We start from the raw sequence: 25627 nt of genomic DNA, 5'->3' as shown, positions 1-25627 counted from the left end.
CTAGGGCAATGGAGCACACCCAGAGCAGAAGTTCTACTTCAGCCAAATCAGGCCTGCCAGGAAACGGCGTTTCACAGGCCTTGGTAAGAGATGTTCCTGGTAGGCTGTAAGAGCACTGGGCAACACCAGATGTTTCTTAGCTTCCCGAAGAGCTGGAAGCAAGATGCTTTGGTGCCACTCTCTCACTTTGGAATCAAGGCAGCCCTTTGGGGCAGGTAGCTCCAGGCCAGTGGAGCACACCCAGAGCAGAAGTTCTACTTCGGCCAGTTCAGGCCACCAACAAACTGCGTTTCACAGGCCTTGGTAAGAGATGTTCCCGGTAGGCTGTAAGAGCACTGGGCAACGCCAGATGTTTCTTAGCTTCCCGAAGAGCTGGAAGCAAGATGCTTTGGGGCCTCTCTGCCCCTTTGCAAACAAGGCGGCCCTTTGGGCCAGGCAGCTCTAGGCCAATGGAGCACACCCAGAGCAGAAGTTCTACTTCAGCTAGATCAGGCCACCAACAAAGTGCGTTTCACAGGCCTTGGTAAGAGATTTTCTCTCAGGCTGTAAGAGCACTGGGCAGAGCCAGTTGTTTCTTAGCTTCCCGAAGAGCTGGAAGCAAGATGCTTTGGGGGCTCCCTGCCCCTTTGCCAACAAGGCCGACCTTTGGGCCTTTCAGCTCTAGGCCAATGGAGCACACCCAGAGCAGAAGTTCTACCTCAGCCAGATAAGGCCTGCCAAGAAACTGCGTTTCAAAGGCTTTGGTAAGAGATGTTCCCGGTACTCTGTCAGAGCACTGGGCAGAGACAGTTGTTTCTTAGCTTCCCAATGAGCTGGAAGCAAGATGCTTTGGGGCCTCTCTGCCCCTTTGCAAACAAGGCATCCCTTTGGGCCTTTCAGCTCTAGGGCAATGGAGCACACCCAGAGCAGAAGTTCTACCTCAGCCAGATCAGGCCTGCCAAGAAACTGCTTTTCACAGGCCTTCGTAAGAGGTGTTCCCGGAAGGCTGTAAGAGTACCTGGCAGAGCGAGTTGTTTCTTAGCTTCAAAAACAGCTGGAAGCAACATGATTTGGGGCCTCTCTCCCCCTTTGGAAACAAAGCAGCCTTTGTGCCTGGCAGCTCTAGGCCAAAGTAGCACACCCAGAGCACAAGTTCTACCTCAGCCAGATAAGGCCTGTCAAGAAGCTGCGTTTCACAGGCCTTTGTATGTGACGTTCCCGGTTGGCTTTGAGAGCACTGTGCAGAGCCAGTTGTTTTAGCTTCCCAGAGAGCAGGAAGCAAGATGCTTTGGGGCCTCTGTCACACTTTGGAAATAAAGGCAGACCTTTGGGCCTGGCAGCCCTAGGCCAATGGAGTACACCCAGAGCAGAAGTTCTACCTCAGCCAGATCAGGCCTTCCAAGAAACTGCGTCTCACAGGCCTTTCTCTGTCACGTTGCCGGTAGGCTGTGAGAGCACTGTGCAGAGCCAGTTGTTTCTTAGCTTCCCAAAGATTTGGAAGCAAGATACTTTGGGGACTCTCAGCCCCTTTGGAAACAAGGCGGCCCTTTGGGCCTGGCAGCTCTAGGCCAAAGTAGCACGCCCAGAGCAGGAGTTCTACTTCAGCCAGATCAGGCCTGCCAAGAAACTGCGTTTCACAGGCCTTGGTAAGAGATGTTCCCGGTAGGCTGTAAGAGCACTGGGCAGAGCCAGTTGTTTCTTACCTTCCTGAAAAGCTGGAAGCAAGACGCTTGGGACCCCTCTGCCCGTTTGGGAACAAGGCAGCCTTTTGGGTCGGGAAGCTCTAGGCCAATGGAGCACACGCAGAGCAGGAGTTCTACTTCAGCCTGATCAGGCCTGCAAAGAAACAGCGTTTGACAGGCCTTGGTAAGAGATGTTCCCGGTAGGTGTAAGAGCACTGGGCAGAGCCAGTTGTTTCTTAGCTTCGCAAAGACCGGGAAGCAAGATGCTTTGGGCCTCTCTGCCCCTTGGAAACAGGGCAGCACTTGGGGCCTGGCAGCTCTAGGGCAATGGAGCACACCCAGAGCCGGAGTTCTACTTCAGCCAGATGAGGCCTGCCAAGAAACTGCGTTTCACAGGCCTTTCAAAGACATGTTCCCGGTAGGCTGTAAGAGCACGGGGCAGAGCGAGTTGGTTCTTAGCTTCCCAGAGAGCTGGAAGCAAGATGCTTTGGGGCCTCTCTGCCCCTTTGGAAACAAGGCAGCACCTTGGGCCTGGCAGCTCTAGGGCAATGGAGCACACCCAGAGCAGAAGTTCTACTTCAGCCAAATCAGGCCTGCCAGGAAACGGCGTTTCACAGGCCTTGGTAAGAGATGTTCCTGGTAGGCTGTAAGAGCACTGGGCAACACCAGATGTTTCTTAGCTTCCCGAAGAGCTGGAAGCAAGATGCTTTGGTGCCACTCTCTCACTTTGGAATCAAGGCAGCCCTTTGGGGCAGGTAGCTCCAGGCCAGTGGAGCACACCCAGAGCAGAAGTTCTACTTCGGCCAGTTCAGGCCACCAACAAACTGCGTTTCACAGGCCTTGGTAAGAGATGTTCCCGGTAGGCTGTAAGAGCACTGGGCAACGCCAGATGTTTCTTAGCTTCCCGAAGAGCTGGAAGCAAGATGCTTTGGGGCCTCTCTGCCCCTTTGCAAACAAGGCGGCCCTTTGGGCCAGGCAGCTCTAGGCCAATGGAGCACACCCAGAGCAGAAGTTCTACTTCAGCTAGATCAGGCCACCAACAAAGTGCGTTTCACAGGCCTTGGTAAGAGATTTTCTCTCAGGCTGTAAGAGCACTGGGCAGAGCCAGTTGTTTCTTAGCTTCCCGAAGAGCTGGAAGCAAGATGCTTTGGGGGCTCCCTGCCCCTTTGCCAACAAGGCCGACCTTTGGGCCTTTCAGCTCTAGGCCAATGGAGCACACCCAGAGCAGAAGTTCTACCTCAGCCAGATAAGGCCTGCCAAGAAACTGCGTTTCAAAGGCTTTGGTAAGAGATGTTCCCGGTACTCTGTCAGAGCACTGGGCAGAGACAGTTGTTTCTTAGCTTCCCAATGAGCTGGAAGCAAGATGCTTTGGGGCCTCTCTGCCCCTTTGCAAACAAGGCATCCCTTTGGGCCTTTCAGCTCTAGGGCAATGGAGCACACCCAGAGCAGAAGTTCTACCTCAGCCAGATCAGGCCTGCCAAGAAACTGCTTTTCACAGGCCTTCGTAAGAGGTGTTCCCGGAAGGCTGTAAGAGTACCTGGCAGAGCGAGTTGTTTCTTAGCTTCAAAAACAGCTGGAAGCAACATGATTTGGGGCCTCTCTCCCCCTTTGGAAACAAAGCAGCCTTTGTGCCTGGCAGCTCTAGGCCAAAGTAGCACACCCAGAGCACAAGTTCTACCTCAGCCAGATAAGGCCTGTCAAGAAGCTGCGTTTCACAGGCCTTTGTATGTGACGTTCCCGGTTGGCTTTGAGAGCACTGTGCAGAGCCAGTTGTTTTAGCTTCCCAGAGAGCAGGAAGCAAGATGCTTTGGGGCCTCTGTCACACTTTGGAAATAAAGGCAGACCTTTGGGCCTGGCAGCCCTAGGCCAATGGAGTACACCCAGAGCAGAAGTTCTACCTCAGCCAGATCAGGCCTTCCAAGAAACTGCGTCTCACAGGCCTTTCTCTGTCACGTTGCCGGTAGGCTGTGAGAGCACTGTGCAGAGCCAGTTGTTTCTTAGCTTCCCAAAGATTTGGAAGCAAGATACTTTGGGGACTCTCAGCCCCTTTGGAAACAAGGCGGCCCTTTGGGCCTGGCAGCTCTAGGCCAAAGTAGCACGCCCAGAGCAGGAGTTCTACTTCAGCCAGATCAGGCCTGCCAAGAAACTGCGTTTCACAGGCCTTGGTAAGAGATGTTCCCGGTAGGCTGTAAGAGCACTGGGCAGAGCCAGTTGTTTCTTACCTTCCTGAAAAGCTGGAAGCAAGACGCTTGGGACCCCTCTGCCCGTTTGGGAACAAGGCAGCCTTTTGGGTCGGGAAGCTCTAGGCCAATGGATCACACGCAGAGCAGGAGTTCTACTTCAGCCTGATCAGGCCTGCAAAGAAACAGCGTTTGACAGGCCTTGGTAAGAGATGTTCCCGGTAGGTGTAAGAGCACTGGGCAGAGCCAGTTGTTTCTTAGCTTCGCAAAGACCGGGAAGCAAGATGCTTTGGGCCTCTCTGCCCCTTGGAAACAGGGCAGCACTTGGGGCCTGGCAGCTCTAGGGCAATGGAGCACACCCAGAGCCGGAGTTCTACTTCAGCCAGATGAGGCCTGCCAAGAAACTGCGTTTCACAGGCCTTTCAAAGACATGTTCCCGGTAGGCTGTAAGAGCACGGGGCAGAGCGAGTTGGTTCTTAGCTTCCCAGAGAGCTGGAAGCAAGATGCTTTGGGGCCTCTCTGCCCCTTTGGAAACAAGGCAGCACCTTGGGCCTGGCAGCTCTAGGGCAATGGAGCACACCCAGAGCAGAAGTTCTACTTCAGCCAAATCAGGCCTGCCAGGAAACGGCGTTTCACAGGCCTTGGTAAGAGATGTTCCCGGTAGGCTGTAAGAGCACTGGGCAACGCCAGATGTTTCTTAGCTTCCCGAAGAGCTGGAAGCAAGATGCTTTGGTGCCACTCTCTCACTTTGGAATCAAGGCAGCCCTTTGGGGCAGGTAGCTCCAGGCCAGTGGAGCACACCCAGAGCAGAAGTTCTACTTCGGCCAGTTCAGGCCACCAACAAACTGCGTTTCACAGGCCTTGGTAAGAGATGTTCCCGGTAGGCTGTAAGAGCACTGGGCAACGCCAGATGTTTCTTAGCTTCCCGAAGAGCTGGAAGCAAGATGCTTTGGGGCCTCTCTGCCCCTTTGCAAACAAGGCGGCCCTTTGGGCCAGGCAGCTCTAGGCCAATGGAGCACACCCAGAGCAGAAGTTCTACTTCAGCTAGATCAGGCCACCAACAAAGTGCGTTTCACAGGCCTTGGTAAGAGATTTTCTCTCAGGCTGTAAGAGCACTGGGCAGAGCCAGTTGTTTCTTAGCTTCCCGAAGAGCTGGAAGCAAGATGCTTTGGGGGCTCCCTGCCCCTTTGCCAACAAGGCCGACCTTTGGGCCTTTCAGCTCTAGGCCAATGGAGCACACCCAGAGCAGAAGTTCTACCTCAGCCAGATAAGGCCTGCCAAGAAACTGCGTTTCAAAGGCTTTGGTAAGAGATGTTCCCGGTACTCTGTCAGAGCACTGGGCAGAGACAGTTGTTTCTTAGCTTCCCAATGAGCTGGAAGCAAGATGCTTTGGGGCCTCTCTGCCCCTTTGCAAACAAGGCATCCCTTTGGGCCTTTCAGCTCTAGGGCAATGGAGCACACCCAGAGCAGAAGTTCTACCTCAGCCAGATCAGGCCTGCCAAGAAACTGCTTTTCACAGGCCTTCGTAAGAGGTGTTCCCGGAAGGCTGTAAGAGTACCTGGCAGAGCGAGTTGTTTCTTAGCTTCAAAAACAGCTGGAAGCAACATGATTTGGGGCCTCTCTCCCCCTTTGGAAACAAAGCAGCCTTTGTGCCTGGCAGCTCTAGGCCAAAGTAGCACACCCAGAGCACAAGTTCTACCTCAGCCAGATCAGGCCTTCCAAGAAACTGCGTCTCACAGGCCTGTCTCTGTCACGTTGCCAGTAGGCTGTGAGAGCACTGTGCAGAGCCAGTTGTTTCTTAGCTTCCCAAAGATTTGGAAGCAAGATACTTTGGGGACTCTCAGCCCCTTTGGAAACAAGGCGGCCCTTTGGGCCTGGCAGCTCTAGGCCAAAGTAGCACGCCCAGAGCAGGAGTTCTACTTCAGCCAGATCAGGCCTGCCAAGAAACTGCGTTTCACAGGCCTTGGTAAGAGATGTTCCCGGTAGGCTGTAAGAGCACTGGGCAGAGCCAGTTGTTTCTTACCTTCCTGAAAAGCTGGAAGCAAGACGCTTGGGACCCCTCTGCCCGTTTGGGAACAAGGCAGCCTTTTGGGTCGGGAAGCTCTAGGCCAATGGAGCACACGCAGAGCAGGAGTTCTACTTCAGCCTGATCAGGCCTGCAAAGAAACAGCGTTTGACAGGCCTTGGTAAGAGATGTTCCCGGTAGGTGTAAGAGCACTGGGCAGAGCCAGTTGTTTCTTAGCTTCGCAAAGACCGGGAAGCAAGATGCTTTGGGCCTCTCTGCCCCTTGGAAACAGGGCAGCACTTGGGGCCTGGCAGCTCTAGGGTAATGGAGCACACCAAGAACCGGAGTTCTACTTCAGCCAGATGAGGCCTGCCAAGAAACTGCGTTTCACAGGCCTTTCAAAGACATGTTCCCGGTAGGCTGTAAGAGCACGGGGCAGAGCGAGTTGGTTCTTAGCTTCCCAGAGAGCTGGAAGCAAGATGCTTTGGGGCCTCTCTGCCCCTTTGCAAACAAGGCGGCCCTTTGGGCCAGGCAGCTCTAGGCCAATGGAGCACACCCAGAGCAGAAGTTCTACTTCAGCTAGATCAGGCCACCAACAAAGTGCGTTTCACAGGCCTTGGTAAGAGATTTTCTCTCAGGCTGTAAGAGCACTGGGCAGAGCCAGTTGTTTCTTAGCTTCCCGAAGAGCTGGAAGCAAGATGCTTTGGGGGCTCCCTGCCCCTTTGCCAACAAGGCCGACCTTTGGGCCTTTCAGCTCTAGGCCAATGGAGCACACCCAGAGCAGAAGTTCTACCTCAGCCAGATAAGGCCTGCCAAGAAACTGCGTTTCAAAGGCTTTGGTAAGAGATGTTCCCGGTACTCTGTCAGAGCACTGGGCAGAGACAGTTGTTTCTTAGCTTCCCAATGAGCTGGAAGCAAGATGCTTTGGGGCCTCTCTGCCCCTTTGCAAACAAGGCATCCCTTTGGGCCTTTCAGCTCTAGGGCAATGGAGCACACCCAGAGCAGAAGTTCTACCTCAGCCAGATCAGGCCTGCCAAGAAACTGCTTTTCACAGGCCTTCGTAAGAGGTGTTCCCGGAAGGCTGTAAGAGTACCTGGCAGAGCGAGTTGTTTCTTAGCTTCAAAAACAGCTGGAAGCAACATGATTTGGGGCCTCTCTCCCCCTTTGGAAACAAAGCAGCCTTTGTGCCTGGCAGCTCTAGGCCAAAGTAGCACACCCAGAGCACAAGTTCTACCTCAGCCAGATAAGGCCTGTCAAGAAGCTGCGTTTCACAGGCCTTTGTATGTGACGTTCCCGGTTGGCTTTGAGAGCACTGTGCAGAGCCAGTTGTTTTAGCTTCCCAGAGAGCAGGAAGCAAGATGCTTTGGGGCCTCTCTCACACTTTGGAAATAAAGGCAGCCCTTTGGGCCTGGCAGCCCTAGGCCAATGGAGTACACCCAGAGCAGAAGTTCTACCTCAGCCAGATCAGGCCTTCCAAGAAACTGCGTCTCACAGGCCTTTCTCTGTCACGTTGCCAGTAGGCTGTGAGAGCACTGTGCAGAGCCAGTTGTTTCTTAGCTTCCCAAAGATTTGGAAGCAAGATACTTTGGGGACTCTCAGCCCCTTTGGAAACAAGGCGGCCCTTTGGGCCTGGCAGCTCTAGGCCAAAGTAGCACGCCCAGAGCAGGAGTTCTACTTCAGCCAGATCAGGCCTGCCAAGAAACTGCGTTTCACAGGCCTTGGTAAGAGATGTTCCCGGTAGGCTGTAAGAGCACTGGGCAGAGCCAGTTGTTTCTTACCTTCCTGAAAAGCTGGAAGCAAGACGCTTGGGACCCCTCTGCCCGTTTGGGAACAAGGCAGCCTTTTGGGTCGGGAAGCTCTAGGCCAATGGAGCACACGCAGAGCAGGAGTTCTACTTCAGCCTGATCAGGCCTGCAAAGAAACAGCGTTTGACAGGCCTTGGTAAGAGATGTTCCCGGTAGGTGTAAGAGCACTGGGCAGAGCCAGTTGTTTCTTAGCTTCGCAAAGACCGGGAAGCAAGATGCTTTGGGCCTCTCTGCCCCTTGGAAACAGGGCAGCACTTGGGGCCTGGCAGCTCTAGGGCAATGGAGCACACCCAGAGCCGGAGTTCTACTTCAGCCAGATGAGGCCTGCCAAGAAACTGCGTTTCACAGGCCTTTCAAAGACATGTTCCCGGTAGGCTGTAAGAGCACGGGGCAGAGCGAGTTGGTTCTTAGCTTCCCAGAGAGCTGGAAGCAAGATGCTTTGGGGCCTCTCTGCCCCTTTGGAAACAAGGCAGCACCTTGGGCCTGGCAGCTCTAGGGCAATGGAGCACACCCAGAGCAGAAGTTCTACTTCAGCCAAATCAGGCCTGCCAGGAAACGGCGTTTCACAGGCCTTGGTAAGAGATGTTCCCGGTAGGCTGTAAGAGCACTGGGCAACGCCAGATGTTTCTTAGCTTCCCGAAGAGCTGGAAGCAAGATGCTTTGGTGCCACTCTCTCACTTTGGAATCAAGGCAGCCCTTTGGGGCAGGTAGCTCCAGGCCAGTGGAGCACACCCAGAGCAGAAGTTCTACTTCGGCCAGTTCAGGCCACCAACAAACTGCGTTTCACAGGCCTTGGTAAGAGATGTTCCCGGTAGGCTGTAAGAGCACTGGGCAACGCCAGATGTTTCTTAGCTTCCCGAAGAGCTGGAAGCAAGATGCTTTGGGGCCTCTCTGCCCCTTTGCAAACAAGGCGGCCCTTTGGGCCAGGCAGCTCTAGGCCAATGGAGCACACCCAGAGCAGAAGTTCTACTTCAGCTAGATCAGGCCACCAACAAAGTGCGTTTCACAGGCCTTGGTAAGAGATTTTCTCTCAGGCTGTAAGAGCACTGGGCAGAGCCAGTTGTTTCTTAGCTTCCCGAAGAGCTGGAAGCAAGATGCTTTGGGGGCTCCCTGCCCCTTTGCCAACAAGGCCGACCTTTGGGCCTTTCAGCTCTAGGCCAATGGAGCACACCCAGAGCAGAAGTTCTACCTCAGCCAGATAAGGCCTGCCAAGAAACTGCGTTTCAAAGGCTTTGGTAAGAGATGTTCCCGGTACTCTGTCAGAGCACTGGGCAGAGACAGTTGTTTCTTAGCTTCCCAATGAGCTGGAAGCAAGATGCTTTGGGGCCTCTCTGCCCCTTTGCAAACAAGGCATCCCTTTGGGCCTTTCAGCTCTAGGGCAATGGAGCACACCCAGAGCAGAAGTTCTACCTCAGCCAGATCAGGCCTGCCAAGAAACTGCTTTTCACAGGCCTTCGTAAGAGGTGTTCCCGGAAGGCTGTAAGAGTACCTGGCAGAGCGAGTTGTTTCTTAGCTTCAAAAACAGCTGGAAGCAACATGATTTGGGGCCTCTCTCCCCCTTTGGAAACAAAGCAGCCTTTGTGCCTGGCAGCTCTAGGCCAAAGTAGCACACCCAGAGCACAAGTTCTACCTCAGCCAGATCAGGCCTTCCAAGAAACTGCGTCTCACAGGCCTGTCTCTGTCACGTTGCCAGTAGGCTGTGAGAGCACTGTGCAGAGCCAGTTGTTTCTTAGCTTCCCAAAGATTTGGAAGCAAGATACTTTGGGGACTCTCAGCCCCTTTGGAAACAAGGCGGCCCTTTGGGCCTGGCAGCTCTAGGCCAAAGTAGCACGCCCAGAGCAGGAGTTCTACTTCAGCCAGATCAGGCCTGCCAAGAAACTGCGTTTCACAGGCCTTGGTAAGAGATGTTCCCGGTAGGCTGTAAGAGCACTGGGCAGAGCCAGTTGTTTCTTACCTTCCTGAAAAGCTGGAAGCAAGACGCTTGGGACCCCTCTGCCCGTTTGGGAACAAGGCAGCCTTTTGGGTCGGGAAGCTCTAGGCCAATGGAGCACACGCAGAGCAGGAGTTCTACTTCAGCCTGATCAGGCCTGCAAAGAAACAGCGTTTGACAGGCCTTGGTAAGAGATGTTCCCGGTAGGTGTAAGAGCACTGGGCAGAGCCAGTTGTTTCTTAGCTTCGCAAAGACCGGGAAGCAAGATGCTTTGGGCCTCTCTGCCCCTTGGAAACAGGGCAGCACTTGGGGCCTGGCAGCTCTAGGGTAATGGAGCACACCAAGAGCCGGAGTTCTACTTCAGCCAGATGAGGCCTGCCAAGAAACTGCGTTTCACAGGCCTTTCAAAGACATGTTCCCGGTAGGCTGTAAGAGCACGGGGCAGAGCGAGTTGGTTCTTAGCTTCCCAGAGAGCTGGAAGCAAGATGCTTTGGGGCCTCTCTGCCCCTTTGCAAACAAGGCGGCCCTTTGGGCCAGGCAGCTCTAGGCCAATGGAGCACACCCAGAGCAGAAGTTCTACTTCAGCTAGATCAGGCCACCAACAAAGTGCGTTTCACAGGCCTTGGTAAGAGATTTTCTCTCAGGCTGTAAGAGCACTGGGCAGAGCCAGTTGTTTCTTAGCTTCCCGAAGAGCTGGAAGCAAGATGCTTTGGGGGCTCCCTGCCCCTTTGCCAACAAGGCCGACCTTTGGGCCTTTCAGCTCTAGGCCAATGGAGCACACCCAGAGCAGAAGTTCTACCTCAGCCAGATAAGGCCTGCCAAGAAACTGCGTTTCAAAGGCTTTGGTAAGAGATGTTCCCGGTACTCTGTCAGAGCACTGGGCAGAGACAGTTGTTTCTTAGCTTCCCAATGAGCTGGAAGCAAGATGCTTTGGGGCCTCTCTGCCCCTTTGCAAACAAGGCATCCCTTTGGGCCTTTCAGCTCTAGGGCAATGGAGCACACCCAGAGCAGAAGTTCTACCTCAGCCAGATCAGGCCTGCCAAGAAACTGCTTTTCACAGGCCTTCGTAAGAGGTGTTCCCGGAAGGCTGTAAGAGTACCTGGCAGAGCGAGTTGTTTCTTAGCTTCAAAAACAGCTGGAAGCAACATGATTTGGGGCCTCTCTCCCACTTTGGAAACAAAGCAGCCTTTGTGCCTGGCAGCTCTAGGCCAAAGTAGCACACCCAGAGCACAAGTTCTACCTCAGCCAGATAAGGCCTGTCAAGAAGCTGCGTTTCACAGGCCTTTGTATGTGACGTTCCCGGTTGGCTTTGAGAGCACTGTGCAGAGCCAGTTGTTTTAGCTTCCCAGAGAGCAGGAAGCAAGATGCTTTGGGGCCTCTCTCACACTTTGGAAATAAAGGCAGCCCTTTGGGCCTGGCAGCCCTAGGCCAATGGAGTACACCCAGAGCAGAAGTTCTACCTCAGCCAGATCAGGCCTTCCAAGAAACTGCGTCTCACAGGCCTGTCTCTGTCACGTTGCCAGTAGGCTGTGAGAGCACTGTGCAGAGCCAGTTGTTTCTTAGCTTCCCAAAGATTTGGAAGCAAGATACTTTGGGGACTCTCAGCCCCTTTGGAAACAAGGCGGCCCTTTGGGCCTGGCAGCTCTAGGCCAAAGTAGCACGCCCAGAGCAGGAGTTCTACTTCAGCCAGATCAGGCCTGCCAAGAAACTGCGTTTCACAGGCCTTGGTAAGAGATGTTCCCGGTAGGCTGTAAGAGCACTGGGCAGAGCCAGTTGTTTCTTACCTTCCTGAAAAGCTGGAAGCAAGACGCTTGGGACCCCTCTGCCCGTTTGGGAACAAGGCAGCCTTTTGGGTCGGGAAGCTCTAGGCCAATGGAGCACACGCAGAGCAGGAGTTCTACTTCAGCCTGATCAGGCCTGCAAAGAAACAGCGTTTGACAGGCCTTGGTAAGAGATGTTCCCGGTAGGTGTAAGAGCACTGGGCAGAGCCAGTTGTTTCTTAGCTTCGCAAAGACCGGGAAGCAAGATGCTTTGGGCCTCTCTGCCCCTTGGAAACAGGGCAGCACTTGGGGCCTGGCAGCTCTAGGGCAATGGAGCACACCCAGAGCCGGAGTTCTACTTCAGCCAGATGAGGCCTGCCAAGAAACTGCGTTTCACAGGCCTTTCAAAGACATGTTCCCGGTAGGCTGTAAGAGCACGGGGCAGAGCGAGTTGGTTCTTAGCTTCCCAGAGAGCTGGAAGCAAGATGCTTTGGGGCCTCTCTGCCCCTTTGGAAACAAGGCAGCACCTTGGGCCTGGCAGCTCTAGGGCAATGGAGCCCACCCAGAGCAGAAGTTCTACTTCAGCCAAATCAGGCCTGCCAGGAAACGGCGTTTCACAGGCCTTGGTAAGAGATGTTCCCGGTAGGCTGTAAGAGCACTGGGCAACGCCAGATGTTTCTTAGCTTCCCGAAGAGCTGGAAGCAAGATGCTTTGGTGCCACTCTCTCACTTTGGAATCAAGGCAGCCCTTTGGGGCAGGTAGCTCCAGGCCAGTGGAGCACACCCAGAGCAGAAGTTCTACTTCGGCCAGTTCAGGCCACCAACAAACTGCGTTTCACAGGCCTTGGTAAGAGATGTTCCCGGTAGGCTGTAAGAGCACTGGGCAACGCCAGATGTTTCTTAGCTTCCCGAAGAGCTGGAAGCAAGATGCTTTGGGGCCTCTCTGCCCCTTTGCAAACAAGGCGGCCCTTTGGGCCAGGCAGCTCTAGGCCAATGGAGCACACCCAGAGCAGAAGTTCTACTTCAGCTAGATCAGGCCACCAACAAAGTGCGTTTCACAGGCCTTGGTAAGAGATTTTCTCTCAGGCTGTAAGAGCACTGGGCAGAGCCAGTTGTTTCTTAGCTTCCCGAAGAGCTGGAAGCAAGATGCTTTGGGGGCTCCCTGCCCCTTTGCCAACAAGGCCGACCTTTGGGCCTTTCAGCTCTAGGCCAATGGAGCACACCCAGAGCAGAAGTTCTACCTCAGCCAGATAAGGCCTGCCAAGAAACTGCGTTTCAAAGGCTTTGGTAAGAGATGTTCCCGGTACTCTGTCAGAGCACTGGGCAGAGACAGTTGTTTCTTAGCTTCCCAATGAGCTGGAAGCAAGATGCTTTGGGGCCTCTCTGCCCCTTTGCAAACAAGGCATCCCTTTGGGCCTTTCAGCTCTAGGGCAATGGAGCACACCCAGAGCAGAAGTTCTACCTCAGCCAGATCAGGCCTGCCAAGAAACTGCTTTTCACAGGCCTTCGTAAGAGGTGTTCCCGGAAGGCTGTAAGAGTACCTGGCAGAGCGAGTTGTTTCTTAGCTTCAAAAACAGCTGGAAGCAACATGATTTGGGGCCTCTCTCCCCCTTTGGAAACAAAGCAGCCTTTGTGCCTGGCAGCTCTAGGCCAAAGTAGCACACCCAGAGCACAAGTTCTACCTCAGCCAGATAAGGCCTGTCAAGAAGCTGCGTTTCACAGGCCTTTGTATGTGACGTTCCCGGTTGGCTTTGAGAGCACTGTGCAGAGCCAGTTGTTTTAGCTTCCCAGAGAGCAGGAAGCAAGATGCTTTGGGGCCTCTGTCACACTTTGGAAATAAAGGCAGACCTTTGGGCCTGGCAGCCCTAGGCCAATGGAGTACACCCAGAGCAGAAGTTCTACCTCAGCCAGATCAGGCCTTCCAAGAAACTGCGTCTCACAGGCCTTTCTCTGTCACGTTGCCGGTAGGCTGTGAGAGCACTGTGCAGAGCCAGTTGTTTCTTAGCTTCCCAAAGATTTGGAAGCAAGATACTTTGGGGACTCTCAGCCCCTTTGGAAACAAGGCGGCCCTTTGGGCCTGGCAGCTCTAGGCCAAAGTAGCACGCCCAGAGCAGGAGTTCTACTTCAGCCAGATCAGGCCTGCCAAGAAACTGCGTTTCACAGGCCTTGGTAAGAGATGTTCCCGGTAGGCTGTAAGAGCACTGGGCAGAGCCAGTTGTTTCTTACCTTCCTGAAAAGCTGGAAGCAAGACGCTTGGGACCCCTCTGCCCGTTTGGGAACAAGGCAGCCTTTTGGGTCGGGAAGCTCTAGGCCAATGGAGCACATGCAGAGCAGGAGTTCTACTTCAGCCTGATCAGGCCTGCAAAGAAACAGCGTTTGACAGGCCTTGGTAAGAGATGTTCCCGGTAGGTGTAAGAGCACTGGGCAGAGCCAGTTGTTTCTTAGCTTCGCAAAGACCGGGAAGCAAGATGCTTTGGGCCTCTCTGCCCCTTGGAAACAGGGCAGCACTTGGGGCCTGGCAGCTCTAGGGCAATGGAGCACACCCAGAGCCGGAGTTCTACTTCAGCCAGATGAGGCCTGCCAAGAAACTGCGTTTCACAGGCCTTTCAAAGACATGTTCCCGGTAGGCTGTAAGAGCACGGGGCAGAGCGAGTTGGTTCTTAGCTTCCCAGAGAGCTGGAAGCAAGATGCTTTGGGGCCTCTCTGCCCCTTTGGAAACAAGGCAGCACCTTGGGCCTGGCAGCTCTAGGGCAATGGAGCCCACCCAGAGCAGAAGTTCTACTTCAGCCAAATCAGGCCTGCCAGGAAACGGCGTTTCACAGGCCTTGGTAAGAGATGTTCCCGGTAGGCTGTAAGAGCACTGGGCAACGCCAGATGTTTCTTAGCTTCCCGAAGAGCTGGAAGCAAGATGCTTTGGTGCCACTCTCTCACTTTGGAATCAAGGCAGCCCTTTGGGGCAGGTAGCTCCAGGCCAGTGGAGCACACCCAGAGCAGAAGTTCTACTTCGGCCAGTTCAGGCCACCAACAAACTGCGTTTCACAGGCCTTGGTAAGAGATGTTCCCGGTAGGCTGTAAGAGCACTGGGCAACGCCAGATGTTTCTTAGCTTCCCGAAGAGCTGGAAGCAAGATGCTTTGGGGCCTCTCTGCCCCTTTGCAAACAAGGCGGCCCTTTGGGCCAGGCAGCTCTAGGCCAATGGAGCACACCCAGAGCAGAAGTTCTACTTCAGCTAGATCAGGCCACCAACAAAGTGCGTTTCACAGGCCTTGGTAAGAGATTTTCTCTCAGGCTGTAAGAGCACTGGGCAGAGCCAGTTGTTTCTTAGCTTCCCGAAGAGCTGGAAGCAAGATGCTTTGGGGGCTCCCTGCCCCTTTGCCAACAAGGCCGACCTTTGGGCCTTTCAGCTCTAGGCCAATGGAGCACACCCAGAGCAGAAGTTCTACCTCAGCCAGATAAGGCCTGCCAAGAAACTGCGTTTCAAAGGCTTTGGTAAGAGATGTTCCCGGTACTCTGTCAGAGCACTGGGCAGAGACAGTTGTTTCTTAGCTTCCCAATGAGCTGGAAGCAAGATGCTTTGGGGCCTCTCTGCCCCTTTGCAAACAAGGCATCCCTTTGGGCCTTTCAGCTCTAGGGCAATGGAGCACACCCAGAGCAGAAGTTCTACCTCAGCCAGATCAGGCCTGCCAAGAAACTGCTTTTCACAGGCCTTCGTAAGAGGTGTTCCCGGAAGGCTGTAAGAGTACCTGGCAGAGCGAGTTGTTTCTTAGCTTCAAAAACAGCTGGAAGCAACATGATTTGGGGCCTCTCTCCCCCTTTGGAAACAAAGCAGCCTTTGTGCCTGGCAGCTCTAGGCCAAAGTAGCACACCCAGAGCACAAGTTCTACCTCAGCCAGATAAGGCCTGTCAAGAAGCTGCGTTTCACAGGCCTTTGTATGTGACGTTCCCGGTTGGCTTTGAGAGCACTGTGCAGAGCCAGTTGTTTTAGCTTCCCAGAGAGCAGGAAGCAAGATGCTTTGGGGCCTCTCTCACACTTTGGAAATAAAGGCAGCCCTTTGGGCCTGGCAGCCCTAGGCCAATGGAGTACACCCAGAGCAGAAGTTCTACCTCAGCCAGATCAGGCCTTCCAAGAAACTGCGTCTCACAGGCCTGTCTCTGTCACGTTGCCGGTAGGCTGTGAGAGCACTGTGCAGAGCCAGTTGTTTCTTAGCTTCCCAAAGATTTGGAAGCAAGATACTTTGGGGACTCTCAGCCCCTTTGGAAACAAGGCGGCCCTTTGGGCCTGGCAGCTCTAGGCCAAAGTAGCACGCCCAGAGCAGGAGTTCTACTTCAGCCAGATCAGGCCTGCCAAGAAACTGCGTTTCACAGGCCTTGGTAAGAGATGTTCCCGGTAGGCTGTAAGAGCACTGGGCAGAGCCAGTTGTTTCTTACCTTCCTGAAAAGCTGGAAGCAAGACGCTTGGGACCCCTCTGCCCGTTTGGGAACAAGGCAGCCTTTTGGGTCGGGAAGCTCTAGGCCAATGGAGCACACGCAGAGCAGGAGTTCTACTTCAGCCTGATCAGGCCTGCAAAGAAACAGCGTTTGACAGGCCTTGGTAAGAGATGTTCCCGGTAGGTGTAAGAGCACTGGGCAGAGCCAGTTGTTTCTTAGCTTCGCAAAGACCGGGAAGCAAGATGCTTTGGGCCTCTCTGCCCCTTGGAAACAGGGCAGCACTTGGGGCCTGGCAGCTCTAGGGCAATGGAGCACACCCAGAGCCGGAGTTCTACTTCAGCCAGATGAGGCCTGCCAAGAAACTGCGTTTCACAGGCCTTTCAAAGACATGTTCCCGGTAGGCTGTAAGAGCACGGGGCAGAGCGAGTTGGTTCTTAGCTTCCCAGAGAGCCGGAAGCAAGATGCTTTGGGGCCTCTCTGCCCCTTTGGAAACAAGGCAGCACCTTGGGCCTGGCAGCTCTAGGGCAATGGAGCCCACCCAGAGCAGAAGTTCTACTTCAGCCAAATCAGGCCTGCCAGGAAACGGCGTTTCACAGGCCTTGGTAAGAGATGTTCCCGGTAGGCTGTAAGAGCACTGGGCAACGCCAGATGTTTCTTAGCTTCCCGAAGAGCTGGAAGCAAGATGCTTTGGTGCCACTCTCTCACTTTGGAATCAAGGCAGCCCTTTGGGGCAGGTAGCTCCAGGCCAGTGGAGCACACCCAGAGCAGAAGTTCTACTTCGGCCAGTTCAGGCCACCAACAAACTGCGTTTCACAGGCCTTGGTAAGAGATGTTCCCGGTAGGCTGTAAGAGCACTGGGCAACGCCAGATGTTTCTTAGCTTCCCGAAGAGCTGGAAGCAAGATGCTTTGGGGCCTCTCTGCCCCTTTGCAAACAAGGCGGCCCTTTGGGCCAGGCAGCTCTAGGCCAATGGAGCACACCCAGAGCAGAAGTTCTACTTCAGCTAGATCAGGCCACCAACAAAGTGCGTTTCACAGGCCTTGGTAAGAGATTTTCTCTCAGGCTGTAAGAGCACTGGGCAGAGCCAGTTGTTTCTTAGCTTCCCGAAGAGCTGGAAGCAAGATGCTTTGGGGGCTCCCTGCCCCTTTGCCAACAAGGCCGACCTTTGGGCCTTTCAGCTCTAGGCCAATGGAGCACACCCAGAGCAGAAGTTCTACCTCAGCCAGATAAGGCCTGCCAAGAAACTGCGTTTCAAAGGCTTTGGTAAGAGATGTTGCCGGTACTCTGTCAGAGCACTGGGCAGAGACAGTTGTTTCTTAGCTTCCCAATGAGCTGGAAGCAAGATGCTTTGGGGCCTCTCTGCCCCTTTGCAAACAAGGCATCCCTTTGGGCCTTTCAGCTCTAGGGCAATGGAGCACACCCAGAGCAGAAGTTCTACCTCAGCCAGATCAGGCCTGCCAAGAAACTGCTTTTCACAGGCCTTCGTAAGAGGTGTTCCCGGAAGGCTGTAAGAGTACCTGGCAGAGCGAGTTGTTTCTTAGCTTCAAAAACAGCTGGAAGCAACATGATTTGGGGCCTCTCTCCCCCTTTGGAAACAAAGCAGCCTTTGTGCCTGGCAGCTCTAGGCCAAAGTAGCACACCCAGAGCACAAGTTCTACCTCAGCCAGATAAGGCCTGTCAAGAAGCTGCGTTTCACAGGCCTTTGTATGTGACGTTCCCGGTTGGCTTTGAGAGCACTGTGCAGAGCCAGTTGTTTTAGCTTCCCAGAGAGCAGGAAGCAAGATGCTTTGGGGCCTCTCTCACACTTTGGAAATAAAGGCAGCCCTTTGGGCCTGGCAGCCCTAGGCCAATGGAGTACACCCAGAGCAGAAGTTCTACCTCAGCCAGATCAGGCCTTCCAAGAAACTGCGTCTCACAGGCCTGTCTCTGTCACGTTGCCGGTAGGCTGTGAGAGCACTGTGCAGAGCCAGTTGTTTCTTAGCTTCCCAAAGATTTGGAAGCAAGATACTTTGGGGACTCTCAGCCCCTTTGGAAACAAGGCGGCCCTTTGGGCCTGGCAGCTCTAGGCCAAAGTAGCACGCCCAGAGCAGGAGTTCTACTTCAGCCAGATCAGGCCTGCCAAGAAACTGCGTTTCACAGGCCTTGGTAAGAGATGTTCCCGGTAGGCTGTAAGAGCACTGGGCAGAGCCAGTTGTTTCTTACCTTCCTGAAAAGCTGGAAGCAAGACGCTTGGGACCCCTCTGCCCGTTTGGGAACAAGGCAGCCTTTTGGGTCGGGAAGCTCTAGGCCAATGGAGCACACGCAGAGCAGGAGTTCTACTTCAGCCTGATCAGGCCTGCAAAGAAACAGCGTTTGACAGGCCTTGGTAAGAGATGTTCCCGGTAGGTGTAAGAGCACTGGGCAGAGCCAGTTGTTTCTTAGCTTCGCAAAGACCGGGAAGCAAGATGCTTTGGGCCTCTCTGCCCCTTGGAAACAGGGCAGCACTTGGGGCCTGGCAGCTCTAGGGCAATGGAGCACACCCAGAGCCGGAGTTCTACTTCAGCCAGATGAGGCCTGCCAAGAAACTGCGTTTCACAGGCCTTTCAAAGACATGTTCCCGGTAGGCTGTAAGAGCACGGGGCAGAGCGAGTTGGTTCTTAGCTTCCCAGAGAGCTGGAAGCAAGATGCTTTGGGGCCTCTCTGCCCCTTTGGAAACAAGGCAGCACCTTGGGCCTGGCAGCTCTAGGGCAATGGAGCCCACCCAGAGCAGAAGTTCTACTTCAGCCAAATCAGGCCTGCCAGGAAACGGCGTTTCACAGGCCTTGGTAAGAGATGTTCCCGGTAGGCTGTAAGAGCACTGGGCAACGCCAGATGTTTCTTAGCTTCCCGAAGAGCTGGAAGCAAGATGCTTTGGTGCCACTCTCTCACTTTGGAATCAAGGCAGCCCTTTGGGGCAGGTAGCTCCAGGCCAGTGGAGCACACCCAGAGCAGAAGTTCTACTTCGGCCAGTTCAGGCCACCAACAAACTGCGTTTCACAGGCCTTGGTAAGAGATTTTCTCTCAGGCTGTAAGAGCACTGGGCAGAGCCAGTTGTTTCTTAGCTTCCCGAAGAGCTGGAAGCAAGATGCTTTGGGGGCTCCCTGCCCCTTTGCCAACAAGGCCGACCTTTGGGCCTTTCAGCTCTAGGCCAATGGAGCACACCCAGAGCAGAAGTTCTACCTCAGCCAGATAAGGCCTGCCAAGAAACTGCGTTTCAAAGGCTTTGGTAAGAGATGTTCCCGGTACTCTGTCAGAGCACTGGGCAGAGACAGTTGTTTCTTAGCTTCCCAATGAGCTGGAAGCAAGATGCTTTGGGGCCTCTCTGCCCCTTTGCAAACAAGGCATCCCTTTGGGCCTTTCAGCTCTAGGCCAATGGAGCACACCCAGAGCAGAAGTTCTACCTCAGCCAGATCAGGCCTGCCAAGAAACTGCTTTTCACAGGCCTTCGTAAGAGGTGTTCCCGGAAGGCTGTAAGAGTACCTGGCAGAGCGAGTTGTTTCTTAGCTTCAAAAACAGCTGGAAGCAACATGATTTGGGGCCTCTCTCCCCCTTTGGAAACAAAGCAGCCTTTGTGCCTGGCAGCTCTAGGCCAAAGTAGCACACCCAGAGCACAAGTTCTACCTCAGCCAGATAAGGCCTGTCAAGAAGCTGCGTTTCACAGGCCTTTGTATGTGACGTTCCCGGTTGGCTTTGAGAGCACTGTGCAGAGCCAGTTGTTTTAGCTTCCCAGAGAGCAGGAAGCAAGATGCTTTGGGGCCTCTCTCACACTTTGGAAATAAAGGCAGCCCTTTGGGCCTGGCAGCCCTAGGCCAATGGAGTACACCCAGAGCAGAAGTTCTACCTCAGCCAGATCAGGCCTTCCAAGAAACTGCGTCTCACAGGCCTGTCTCTGTCACGTTGCCGGTAGGCTGTGAGAGCACTGTGCAGAGCCAGTTGTTTCTTAGCTTCCCAAAGATTTGGAAGCAAGATACTTTGGGGACTCTCAGCCCCTTTGGAAACAAGGCGGCCCTTTGGGCCTGGCAGCTCTAGGCCAAAGTAGCACGCCCAGAGCAGGAGTTCTACTTCAGCCAGATCAGGCCTGCCAAGAAACTGCGTTTCACAGGCCTTGGTAAGAGATGTTCCCGGTAGGCTGTAAGAGCACTGGGCAGAGCCAGTTGTTTCTTACCTTCCTGAAAAGCTGGAAGCAAGACGCTTGGGACCCCTCTGCCCGTTTGGGAACAAGGCAGCCTTTTGGGTCGGGAAGCTCTAGGCCAATGGAGCACACGCAGAGCAGGAGTTCTACTTCAGCCTGATCAGGCCTGCAAAGAAACAGCGTTTGACAGGCCTTGGTAAGAGATGTTCCCGGTAGGTGTAAGAGCACTGGGCAGAGCCAGTTGTTTCTTAGCTTCGCAAAGACCGGGAAGCAAGATGCTTTGGGCCTCTCTGCCCCTTGGAAACAGGGCAGCACTTGGGGCCTGGCAGCTCTAGGGCAATGGAGCACACCCAGAGCCGGAGTTCTACTTCAGCCAGATGAGGCCTGCCAAGAAACTGCGTTTCACAGGCCTTTCAAAGACATGTTCCCGGTAGGCTGTAAGAGCACGGGGCAGAGCGAGTTGGTTCTTAGCTTCCCAGAGAGCCGGAAGCAAGATGCTTTGGGGCCTCTCTGCCCCTTTGGAAACAAGGCAGCACCTTGGGCCTGGCAGCTCTAGGGCAATGGAGCCCACCCAGAGCAGAAGTTCTACTTCAGCCAAATCAGGCCTGCCAGGAAACGGCGTTTCACAGGCCTTGGTAAGAGATGTTCCCGGTAGGCTGTAAGAGCACTGGGCAACGCCAGATGTTTCTTAGCTTCCCGAAGAGCTGGAAGCAAGATGCTTTGGTGCCACTCTCTCACTTTGGAATCAAGGCAGCCCTTTGGGGCAGGTAGCTCCAGGCCAGTGGAGCACACCCAGAGCAGAAGTTCTACTTCGGCCAGTTCAGGCCACCAACAAACTGCGTTTCACAGGCCTTGGTAAGAGATGTTCCCGGTAGGCTGTAAGAGCACTGGGCAACGCCAGATGTTTCTTAGCTTCCCGAAGAGCTGGAAGCAAGATGCTTTGGGGCCTCTCTGCCCCTTTGCAAACAAGGCGGCCCTTTGGGCCAGGCAGCTCTAGGCCAATGGAGCACACCCAGAGCAGAAGTTCTACTTCAGCTAGATCAGGCCACCAACAAAGTGCGTTTCACAGGCCTTGGTAAGAGATTTTCTCTCAGGCTGTAAGAGCACTGGGCAGAGCCAGTTGTTTCTTAGCTTCCCGAAGAGCTGGAAGCAAGATGCTTTGGGGGCTCCCTGCCCCTTTGCCAACAAGGCCGACCTTTGGGCCTTTCAGCTCTAGGCCAATGGAGCACACCCAGAGCAGAAGTTCTACCTCAGCCAGATAAGGCCTGCCAAGAAACTGCGTTTCAAAGGCTTTGGTAAGAGATGTTCCCGGTACTCTGTCAGAGCACTGGGCAGAGACAGTTGTTTCTTAGCTTCCCAATGAGCTGGAAGCAAGATGCTTTGGGGCCTCTCTGCCCCTTTGCAAACAAGGCATCCCTTTGGGCCTTTCAGCTCTAGGGCAATGGAGCACACCCAGAGCAGAAGTTCTACCTCAGCCAGATCAGGCCTGCCAAGAAACTGCTTTTCACAGGCCTTCGTAAGAGGTGTTCCCGGAAGGCTGTAAGAGTACCTGGCAGAGCGAGTTGTTTCTTAGCTTCAAAAACAGCTGGAAGCAACATGATTTGGGGCCTCTCTCCCCCTTTGGAAACAAAGCAGCCTTTGTGCCTGGCAGCTCTAGGCCAAAGTAGCACACCCAGAGCACAAGTTCTACCTCAGCCAGATAAGGCCTGTCAAGAAGCTGCGTTTCACAGGCCTTTGTATGTGACGTTCCCGGTTGGCTTTGAGAGCACTGTGCAGAGCCAGTTGTTTTAGCTTCCCAGAGAGCAGGAAGCAAGATGCTTTGGGGCCTCTCTCACACTTTGGAAATAAAGGCAGCCCTTTGGGCCTGGCAGCCCTAGGCCAATGGAGTACACCCAGAGCAGAAGTTCTACCTCAGCCAGATCAGGCCTTCCAAGAAACTGCGTCTCACAGGCCTGTCTCTGTCACGTTGCCGGTAGGCTGTGAGAGCACTGTGCAGAGCCAGTTGTTTCTTAGCTTCCCAAAGATTTGGAAGCAAGATACTTTGGGGACTCTCAGCCCCTTTGGAAACAAGGCGGCCCTTTGGGCCTGGCAGCTCTAGGCCAAAGTAGCACGCCCAGAGCAGGAGTTCTACTTCAGCCAGATCAGGCCTGCCAAGAAACTGCGTTTCACAGGCCTTGGTAAGAGATGTTCCCGGTAGGCTGTAAGAGCACTGGGCAGAGCCAGTTGTTTCTTACCTTCCTGAAAAGCTGGAAGCAAGACGCTTGGGACCCCTCTGCCCGTTTGGGAACAAGGCAGCCTTTTGGGTCGGGAAGCTCTAGGCCAATGGAGCACACGCAGAGCAGGAGTTCTACTTCAGCCTGATCAGGCCTGCAAAGAAACAGCGTTTGACAGGCCTTGGTAAGAGATGTTCCCGGTAGGTGTAAGAGCACTGGGCAGAGCCAGTTGTTTCTTAGCTTCGCAAAGACCGGGAAGCAAGATGCTTTGGGCCTCTCTGCCCCTTGGAAACAGGGCAGCACTTGGGGCCTGGCAGCTCTAGGGCAATGGAGCACACCCAGAGCCGGAGTTCTACTTCAGCCAGATGAGGCCTGCCAAGAAACTGCGTTTCACAGGCCTTTCAAAGACATGTTCCCGGTAGGCTGTAAGAGCACGGGGCAGAGCGAGTTGGTTCTTAGCTTCCCAGAGAGCTGGAAGCAAGATGCTTTGGGGCCTCTCTGCCCCTTTGGAAACAAGGCAGCACCTTGGGCCTGGCAGCTCTAGGGCAATGGAGCCCACCCAGAGCAGAAGTTCTACTTCAGCCAAATCAGGCCTGCCAGGAAACGGCGTTTCACAGGCCTTGGTAAGAGATGTTCCCGGTAGGCTGTAAGAGCACTGGGCAACGCCAGATGTTTCTTAGCTTCCCGAAGAGCTGGAAGCAAGATGCTTTGGTGCCACTCTCTCACTTTGGAATCAAGGCAGCCCTTTGGGGCAGGTAGCTCCAGGCCAGTGGAGCACACCCAGAGCAGAAGTTCTACTTCGGCCAGTTCAGGCCACCAACAAACTGCGTTTCACAGGCCTTGGTAAGAGATTTTCTCTCAGGCTGTAAGAGCACTGGGCAGAGCCAGTTGTTTCTTAGCTTCCCGAAGAGCTGGAAGCAAGATGCTTTGGGGGCTCCCTGCCCCTTTGCCAACAAGGCCGACCTTTGGGCCTTTCAGCTCTAGGCCAATGGAGCACACCCAGAGCAGAAGTTCTACCTCAGCCAGATAAGGCCTGCCAAGAAACTGCGTTTCAAAGGCTTTGGTAAGAGATGTTCCCGGTACTCTGTCAGAGCACTGGGCAGAGACAGTTGTTTCTTAGCTTCCCAATGAGCTGGAAGCAAGATGCTTTGGGGCCTCTCTGCCCCTTTGCAAACAAGGCATCCCTTTGGGCCTTTCAGCTCTAGGGCAATGGAGCACACCCAGAGCAGAAGTTCTACCTCAGCCAGATCAGGCCTGCCAAGAAACTGCTTTTCACAGGCCTTCGTAAGAGGTGTTCCCGGAAGGCTGTAAGAGTACCTGGCAGAGCGAGTTGTTTCTTAGCTTCAAAAACAGCTGGAAGCAACATGATTTGGGGCCTCTCTCCCCCTTTGGAAACAAAGCAGCCTTTGTGCCTGGCAGCTCTAGGCCAAAGTAGCACACCCAGAGCACAAGTTCTACCTCAGCCAGATAAGGCCTGTCAAGAAGCTGCGTTTCACAGGCCTTTGTATGTGACGTTCCCGGTTGGCTTTGAGAGCACTGTGCAGAGCCAGTTGTTTTAGCTTCCCAGAGAGCAGGAAGCAAGATGCTTTGGGGCCTCTCTCACACTTTGGAAATAAAGGCAGCCCTTTGGGCCTGGCAGCCCTAGGCCAATGGAGTACACCCAGAGCAGAAGTTCTACCTCAGCCAGATCAGGCCTTCCAAGAAACTGCGTCTCACAGGCCTGTCTCTGTCACGTTGCCGGTAGGCTGTGAGAGCACTGTGCAGAGCCAGTTGTTTCTTAGCTTCCCAAAGATTTGGAAGCAAGATACTTTGGGGACTCTCAGCCCCTTTGGAAACAAGGCGGCCCTTTGGGCCTGGCAGCTCTAGGCCAAAGTAGCACGCCCAGAGCAGGAGTTCTACTTCAGCCAGATCAGGCCTGCCAAGAAACTGCGTTTCACAGGCCTTGGTAAGAGATGTTCCCGGTAGGCTGTAAGAGCACTGGGCAGAGCCAGTTGTTTCTTACCTTCCTGAAAAGCTGGAAGCAAGACGCTTGGGACCCCTCTGCCCGTTTGGGAACAAGGCAGCCTTTTGGGTCGGGAAGCTCTAGGCCAATGGAGCACACGCAGAGCAGGAGTTCTACTTCAGCCTGATCAGGCCTGCAAAGAAACAGCGTTTGACAGGCCTTGGTAAGAGATGTTCCCGGTAGGTGTAAGAGCACTGGGCAGAGCCAGTTGTTTCTTAGCTTCGCAAAGACCGGGAAGCAAGATGCTTTGGGCCTCTCTGCCCCTTGGAAACAGGGCAGCACTTGGGGCCTGGCAGCTCTAGGGCAATGGAGCACACCCAGAGCCGGAGTTCTACTTCAGCCAGATGAGGCCTGCCAAGAAACTGCGTTTCACAGGCCTTTCAAAGACATGTTCCCGGTAGGCTGTAAGAGCACGGGGCAGAGCGAGTTGGTTCTTAGCTTCCCAGAGAGCTGGAAGCAAGATGCTTTGGGGCCTCTCTGCCCCTTTGGAAACAAGGCAGCACCTTGGGCCTGGCAGCTCTAGGGCAATGGAGCCCACCCAGAGCAGAAGTTCTACTTCAGCCAAATCAGGCCTGCCAGGAAACGGCGTTTCACAGGCCTTGGTAAGAGATGTTCCCGGTAGGCTGTAAGAGCACTGGGCAACGCCAGATGTTTCTTAGCTTCCCGAAGAGCTGGAAGCAAGATGCTTTGGTGCCACTCTCTCACTTTGGAATCAAGGCAGCCCTTTGGGGCAGGTAGCTCCAGGCCAGTGGAGCACACCCAGAGCAGAAGTTCTACTTCGGCCAGTTCAGGCCACCAACAAACTGCGTTTCACAGGCCTTGGTAAGAGATGTTCCCGGTAGGCTGTAAGAGCACTGGGCAACGCCAGATGTTTCTTAGCTTCCCGAAGAGCTGGAAGCAAGATGCTTTGGGGCCTCTCTGCCCCTTTGCAAACAAGGCGGCCCTTTGGGCCAGGCAGCTCTAGGCCAATGGAGCACACCCAGAGCAGAAGTTCTACTTCAGCTAGATCAGGCCACCAACAAAGTGCGTTTCACAGGCCTTGGTAAGAGATTTTCTCTCAGGCTGTAAGAGCACTGGGCAGAGCCAGTTGTTTCTTAGCTTCCCGAAGAGCTGGAAGCAAGATGCTTTGGGGGCTCCCTGCCCCTTTGCCAACAAGGCCGACCTTTGGGCCTTTCAGCTCTAGGCCAATGGAGCACACCCAGAGCAGAAGTTCTACCTCAGCCAGATAAGGCCTGCCAAGAAACTGCGTTTCAAAGGCTTTGGTAAGAGATGTTGCCGGTACTCTGTCAGAGCACTGGGCAGAGACAGTTGTTTCTTAGCTTCCCAATGAGCTGGAAGCAAGATGCTTTGGGGCCTCTCTGCCCCTTTGCAAACAAGGCATCCCTTTGGGCCTTTCAGCTCTAGGGCAATGGAGCACACCCAGAGCAGAAGTTCTACCTCAGCCAGATCAGGCCTGCCAAGAAACTGCTTTTCACAGGCCTTCGTAAGAGGTGTTC

Source organism: Equus asinus, chromosome 10, assembly GCF_041296235.1.
Source record: "Equus asinus isolate D_3611 breed Donkey chromosome 10, EquAss-T2T_v2, whole genome shotgun sequence".
Taxonomy (NCBI): domain Eukaryota; kingdom Metazoa; phylum Chordata; class Mammalia; order Perissodactyla; family Equidae; genus Equus; species Equus asinus.
The sequence above is the reverse complement of the archived record's forward strand: the minus strand, read 5'-3'. Positions refer to the sequence as shown.